General features: G+C 35.7%; 1 non-coding gene across 1 annotated transcript; it reads right to left on the bottom strand.

The window, feature by feature from the left end:
- Positions 1–627: 627 nt before the first annotated feature.
- LOC125875352 (small nucleolar RNA R71) lies at positions 628–734 on the bottom strand. The gene has a single exon (XR_007447415.1). It is a non-coding gene; the product is annotated as a small nucleolar RNA R71 (small nucleolar RNA).
- Positions 735–8,033: the final 7,299 nt, after the last annotated feature.

The raw sequence follows: 8,033 nt of genomic DNA, 5'->3' as shown, positions 1-8,033 counted from the left end.
AACTTGAAGTACCCCCAATCATACCGGCAAGTCCAATTCGTGACGTGGTAGTCCCACTCACAACCAATGTGGCATCTAGTATAAGGAAACCACCACCAGGTGGCAGATTTTAACTAAAACAGAACATGGTACAGCTCATCCACTTGATGGGACAACTTACCAGTCTCCCTCATGAGGATCGTTTTGTTTTTGGTCAAATGGCCATCAGGCCTTATTATTATATATTAAAATAAAGTAAAGAAATCCAACCAACAACAAAGCAAAAGAAATTGGTCCATTCCATAAAGGAACAGACTCAAATGAATGCAACAAAAGGGAAAAAGGGCTTAACCTAGAAGAGGAAAAGTCACTATGTAACCAAATTCCTTTATTGGTATCGCAACCAGACCATCGTGAACAGGATTTCGACGACGGACCCATAATTTCTAGCTTTGGGATGAAGTGATAAGTGATACATACATCCTGATTGGCGTTTCATCGGACTATGTGAGTTTGACATTTCTTCCACACTTGTTATTGGGAGCCGCCAGATAGTGGTTAAATTTAGAGCCACCAAATTCCATCACTACATGGAATAATCTAGAAAATAAGTTCTTGAGTCGATTCTTTCCATCAAGCAAAACTACACGGTTGAGGAGTGAAATATTGAGCTTCAAGCAAAAAAATGGGGAGGATATGTACCAAGCATGGGCTCGATTCAAACAATTGTTAAATGCATGTCCGCATCACTACCAAGCTAATGAGGTACTTGCTCATACTTTCTTTGAGAGTTTGGATTATAACGCACAAGTACTTCTTAATAGTGCAACAGGTGGACAAGCATTAGCAAAAACCCACGAGGAGCTATTCGACCTCCTAGATAGACTCTCAGAAGGAAACCCCATTTTATTAAGGAGAAATGCCAAGAACCACAACATATCCTGCGGCAGGACTTTTAGATGTGGATCAAGCTACCGCAATAAATGCAAAACTAGATGAAATGAACCAAAACATAACCATGCAGTTCAAACAAATTGCACTAAATCAAGCACATGTGAATGTTGTACATCAGGCAGCAAGTTGGTGTGGAGTCTGTGGTAGTGGAGCACATGAAACTGAACTTTGTGAGGCAAATTCGGATTCCTTAAACTATGTGGGAAATGTGCAAAGAGGTGGAGGTCAGAAAATTTTTGGTAATACTTATAACTCTAGTTGGAGAAACCATCCTAATTTCTCATGGGGTGGAAACCGAAACCAAAATCAAGCGCAAGGGTCTAACCAATACCGATCGCACGGAATGGGGCAGCAATATCCAAATCCTAGCCAAGGTGTAAATCTGAGTGCTCAAAAAATGGGGATGACTAATGAAGAGTTACTCCAAAACTAATAACAGAAGTTAGTACGAAGATAAATGCTAGGATAGATAAGTATGATGAAAACATAAGGAACATCCAAATGTCCCAAATGAGTTTGGAAAAACAAGTTGTGCAAGTAGCTAATTCACTAAACTTGCGCCCTCAAGGAGGGCTGCCCGGTGAAACTGAACCCAACCCTAAGCAACTGAATGCGGTGAGTACTAGAAGTGGGTTACAACTAGAGGAACTAGCTCCAAAGAAGAGAGATAATGAGGTAGTTAATAAAGTAAAGAAAAAAGAAGATGTGGGAAAGAACTCCAATGTTGAGAAGACCGTTCCTCAAATGAAACCACCCCCTCCATTTCCATAAAAGTTCAGAAAGTAGAATGAAGATGAATGCTTCAGTAAGTTTCTCTCTCTCCTTAAACATGTTCACATTAACCTGCCTTTGGTTGACATTTTGCAGGGAATTCCAAAGTATGCTAAATATGTGAAGGAGATAGTAGCAAACAAGAGGAAGCTCACGGAGTATAAAATGGTAGCACTTACTGAGGAGTGCATCTCTAGAATTCAGAATAGACTACCTAAGAAGTTAAAGGATCTGGGTAGTTTCATGGTGCAAATTACAATTGGACAAATTGTTCATGCCCGAGGGTTATGTGATTTGGGTGCAAGCATTAATCTCATGCCTGCATTATTATATAAGAAACTTGGGTTCGACAGTCCAAAATCAACCACTGTCATTCTCCAACAAGCTGATAGGTCCATCGCTAGGCTAGAGGTGGTGTTATACCCTATTTTAATCGGATCAAAATAGTGTACACCATTTTGGTGATTTTCAAATTAATAACTAATTTAAGAAGTCGCCACCTAATTATTACGGTGAATTAGGACACCTAAATTGATTAAAGTTATGTACTAAAGTTAACTTCATTTTAAGGTCTACTAAACTTAAGATTCTAGGTAAGGGTTCAACTAATCTAAAGGGAAGGGGTAAGACATCCTTTAAGATCCATTAAAAATGGTTAACCGGCCGAACTTAAATTACTTAATTAGGCTAAGGTGTGAAGATGTAAAAAAAATGTTGAAATGATAAATGTCAAATAACTTTAAAGTCATTTCTTGGAAACACTTTATGGAAATTTGTCTTGTTGAAAACGTACAAAGGGAAAATAGTTTTTTAAACATTTAAACTTGTTTGTTGGAAAATAAAATAATGCCTCTGTTTGAGTTGGTAAGGAAACGAACTTTCATCAAAGAATGAAGCATTTAGTAGTAAAGAAAAACCTAGCGAAGTCAATTGAATTTAGAGAACTTATTTATCATAAAAGTGGTTGATTAAAGAATGAGATAGAATTTAAGTTTTTAAAAAATATGACTACTACTCTTTCATGTCGAGGTATTTAAACTCTAGTCTACCTGATAAAATAAGTTATTACTAGCATACTACACAAAAATGTCATACATAACAAGTAATAAGATATAAATAACAAGCAATAGTTAAAAGCGAATGAAAACACACAAGTGATACATAAAACGTAATAGCAAAGATAAGGAAGGGGAAGATCCGCCACTTCCTCCCAGCCCCTCATTCATTCAGTTCGGATGTATTTTAAGAGCGGGAGATGCAAACAAACGTATAAATGCACATTTAAGTTCTCGCGGTGACGTTGAGTCCTAAAGTAAGACCCTTCGACTCCGGTGTATACCTCTTATGGGGCAGTGAACTAGGAGTTGTAGGCCTCGAATCTACCCTCGTTTTTCAATAAAGTCAAACACAATAGAGAGAAGATTTGAAAATTCTTTGTAAGCAATATTAAAATGTAAGAGTGTAGTGCTTCTAGTGAGTGTAAAAATATACTTGTTGGCTAATTCTTTTTGCAAGCCCCGAATTCCCTTTTTCAACTGAAGATATATGGGAGTATTTATAGAAAAAGAATAAAGCTCAGAGCTTAGAGTTTGAGCGGAATTTTTGAATTTGAATTTTGAATATTGGTCAAATAGAATTGTTGTGAATGTAAGATTTATCAAACTTTATTGATTCCAAAAAATCAATTCTTGAAAAAGGAAGATCTTCCCTAGCTCCTATATTTTCTAATAAATAAAGAAATGTATGGGAAAGAGAAACAAATTTTGCTAGACAGGGGTCTGGTTATTACACCGAAATGGCAAGACAAATTTTTACTATGACAAGGAGAAGTTTTATTTTTCTATCAAAATTGGAAGAGAGAAGAAGATGGTGTAGTACTTTGTTTGTATGTAGGGATTAGGGTAAAGTCCTATCTTTGTATTTGGAAAATGATATGAGCTGATGATAAGGTAGAATCGATAGATATTGGATGGCCTTTGACAATTTGGGCTTTTGGGTTGCTCGTTTGTATAGCCAAATAGGCTGAATTGTTGAAATATTGTGGGTCTTTTCCTTCTTCAAATTAATTCTTTTGAGCTTCTAACTAGTATAAATACATTATGTAAAGCTTTTAGTAAGGAGGAAACTTGAAATAAAGTAACAACAATCTATTTTAAAAAAGACGACGATAAAGTAATAATCGTAAAGTTAATTAGAAAAAAAAAAGTAATTTTGAAATAGTGAAAATGATAATAGAAAGATGATAAATATAGTAAAATTTAAAGTAATATAGATAATAACAATAGTGATAAATGGAAAATAATAGGGAATTATAAAGTATTCGACTTATTACCAATTTAGAAGCTCAACGAAATAAATTAGAAGAAAAGAGGGACAAAATTTGGTGTCAACAGCTTGCCCCTCTTTGACCGGAGACAATGAAATAGTTTTCGGGCAAAGAAGTTGACTAAGTAACCAATTTTGTCTCGACCAATAAATATAGGCTCATGAAGAGTTTGAGAGGAGCGTCACTAAAGGATTTTTAACCTCGAGGAGTCACAAAATGAGTCAATTGAGTTGAGATGTAGAGATGATTATGAAAGAAAAGATTGGATAACCTACGTTTCACGTGTTCGTGGAATGTAGGTGGAGATGAGTTTGAGAGTAGATCCTTGACCTTTGCTAGCGAGTTTGATATTCCTCTTCAGCAAATTTGCCCCAGTTCACTGCTAAGAAAAAGTTTCACGTTGTACTGCATCCTTTTTGATGTCATCCACACCATATTCAACACATGTTTTTATTTTATGTTTACCTTTGTTGGAAAGCTAAACTTTCTCAACATATTGCCCCAGTTCACTGCTAAGAAAGAGTTCCACGTTGTGATGCGTCTTTGGTTGCTTTAGACTATTTTTTCTGAAAGTCGTGTTAAAATCTATCATTAAAGTGAGAGATAAAATTAAAGTGTAAGAATGTATAAATGAGTGGTAATGTATTTATGTGTGAGAATGGGATGAAGTCGTGTGACTTATGAAAGGTGTGTGGCCAAATGTTGTCTCTAGTTATCTTTAGAGACTTGGTAAATAAGCATGTCTCTGATTGTCTACATAGACTTGATGTTGAGAGTCGTTTGGCTTATGATGATGTGGTTGTATGGCCAATTGGTATCTCCGTTTGTCTTCGAAGACATAATGACATATGACGTCTGGTTGTTTTCAGAGACTTGATGATGAATGATGTCTGTAAAGTTTAAGGTAAAGTCATTAAAGTAGGTAAAGTAGATTAAAGTAATTGGTAAAGTAGTGAATAAAGTAAGAGTGTAGCCGTCTGGCTTATGCAAATGATGTAGATAATGTCTCCGGTTGTCTTCGGACACTTGAATGGTAAATGAGGCCTCCGGTTGTCTTCGGGGTCCCAATGGTAAATGATGTCTAATATCCTCCGATTGTCTACGGGGACTAGAATGATAAATGAGGCATCCGGCTATCTTCGGAGTCTTAATGATAAGTGATGTCTAATATCCTCCGATTGTCTACGGGAACTAGAATGATAAACGAGGCCTCCGGTTGTCTTCGGGGTCTCGATGATAAGTGATGTCTGTAAGTCAAAAGTAAAGTTGTTAATGACATCATAAAGTATAAGTTTAATATGTGTATCCTATTTTAGGTGGATGAACCCGATATATCCTATTTTAGGGTGGACAAACCCGTGTATCCTATTTTAGGGTGGATGGACCCATGTCCTATATTAGGGTGGATGAACCCATGTCCTATTTTAGGTTGGACAAACCCAAATGTCCTCCGATTGTCTACGGGGACTAGTTGTAATGATGCCCCCGGTTGTTTTTCAGGACTTGATGAAATGGTGCCTCCGATTGTCTTCGAGGCGGCTAGATGTTGATTGTTGTAAAAATGTAGAGTAAAATTATAAATAAAGTCATGATAAAGTAAAATAAAATAAAGGTAAGTGAGAAATAAAGTCATGTGACATATGATGGTGGAGCCGTGGGGCCAAGTGATGTCTTTAATTGTCTTTGAATGCCTTTGTTGATTCCTGTAAAAATTAAAATAAGGTCGTTAAAGTAAATAAAGTGGATAATAAACGTATTTAATAAATAAAAATAAAATTAGTGATGTTGCTCGATTGTTGTTGATGTTGATGAATGTAATTAGTTGAAAGTCGCCTCTGATCCTTGATGTACAATTTGGTGGATTGAGTGACCCTTGTAATGAACTTGATTCTTATTCAATAAATCAAGAAATTTTACCTGCAAATTTTGGGTAAAGATGTTAGTAAGAAATAAAGTCATGATGAAGTAAAAAACAAATAAAGTCAAAGATAAAGTAAAATTGAAGGTGGGGTCATTTGGCTTATTCAGGCAGGGTCCTGGAGGCAAATGATGACTTTAATGTAATTCATAGTGACTTTTTGTATCTTTGTTGTTCCTACACTAAAAGAAAAATTCTTAGTTGAGAGGGGGTGTTGATTTGTGTTGACTCAAAGCTTGACTTTGTTGGCCCTCCGTCCATCCTGTTTGTTCAGACCTTGTGATCTCCGTTTGAGACTTGGTAGATAAACAGTAAAAAATATGTCTTATAAAATGAAAATAGAAATTATCATTTGAAAGAGATATTTGTTAGAGTAAAAAAAAATGTAAGTATATGTTTATAAGTTGTAAAAAATAATTTCTACCAACTCTTAGATTATGACAATTTTGAAACAAAATGAATGTCCTTTGTCTGTTATACTTCTTGTTAAGTAGCAGCCTATAGCTTGACAATATCCGGTCATTCCATGACCATATTTTCCAAAATCTGCCCCAGTGTCGATTTCAGAAAAAGTATGCTAAATTTATGTTGTGATGAAACCGAACCTTATATTGGTTGCCTACGTATCTCCCCAAGAGAATCAGGTTAGAACGTAGTTCAAGTACATAGAAATGATTTGGAATTTTCTAATAAAGGGACCGAATCCGATTTGGATTGCCTACATATTCCACCAAGGAAATCAGGCCATGTGTAGTTCAAAATTACATAAATAGTAAAATAATTTTGATTTTTTAGCCTAATGTAACTGAACCGTATGTGGGTGGCCTATATATCCCACCGAGGGAATCAAGTCAGGCGTAGTTCTCCTAATACAAATAAGAAAATTTAAAATTGTTCTATAGTAAAACCGAACCCTGTATGGGCTGCCTACGTATCCTACCAAAGGAATCAGGTCGGAAAACAGTTCGTAAATTACATGAAAAGTAGAAGTTACATTCAGAAAATCTATCTAAAGACGCCCTTTGTTGTAATATCTTGACTTCTCTTGAATGGAAAACTTCATGCTCGAATATTGTCATGTTTCTTGGTCGATTGTTCAACTGGAGGTTACCTTCACATCTTTCAAAATCCTTGCTTGGCTTCAAACTTTGTTCATTTGTTTCATTATGTCACAATCATAAAGTTGGCAGATTTATTTTGAAAATTAATATGTTAAAAAAAATGAAAGTAATAGGCAAGAGGCAATTAAGAAAATAGGAAATGCATTCATAAATTTTGCAATTAAGCTTTCAAAAAAAAAATGAGGCAAAACAACATAAAGTTTTAAGGCACGACTTAAGCCTTAATTTTTTTTAAAAAATCGTGCTACTCCAAAAAGTTTTACTACTTGTTCAATCTACCAAGACTCCCGGCGAACCAGAGACGGAGTACAAGTCTAATTNTGTCACAATCATAAAGTTGGCAGATTTATTTTGAAAATTAATATGTTAAAAAAAATGAAAGTAATAGGCAAGAGGCAATTAAGAAAATAGGAAATGCATTCATAGATTTTGCAATTAAGCTTTCAAAAAAAAATGAGGCAAAACAACATAAAATTTTAAGGCACGACTTAAGCCTTAATTTTTTTTTAAAATTGTGCTACTCCAAAAAGTTTTACTACTTGTTCAATCTACAAAGACTCCCGGTGAACCAGAGACGAAGTACAAGTCCAATTCTTCAAAGTCTCCTCTGGTTCAGCACCCCAAATGGTCGGTGTCTCGCTGTTGTAGAGATGCATGTAAGATGTTGAAGCAGTAACCTCTACCAACTCTTGTTCATGGGTTGTCATGATATGAGCATCAAAGGCCAATAACGTATTATTTTTCACCTTTCCAATGGGCACAATACCTCCTTTCACATCCAAATCCTCCTCAATAGTTATCATGTTCACATTGGCATTCCCATGTTTAGGCAGAGGGTTGTTGTTCACGTTGAACTGAGGTCCAGTAAGTTGGATTGGTCCTTCTTTAATCAAAGTTTCAATCTTGTTTTTGAGACCATAGCAATCTTCAGTATCGTGTCCAACAACTCCAGAATTATAGGCAC

Source organism: Solanum stenotomum, chromosome 8, assembly GCF_019186545.1.
Source record: "Solanum stenotomum isolate F172 chromosome 8, ASM1918654v1, whole genome shotgun sequence".
In the NCBI taxonomy this organism is placed as follows: Eukaryota; Viridiplantae; Streptophyta; class Magnoliopsida; order Solanales; family Solanaceae; genus Solanum; species Solanum stenotomum.
The sequence above is the reverse complement of the archived record's forward strand: the minus strand, read 5'-3'. Positions and strand labels throughout refer to the sequence as shown.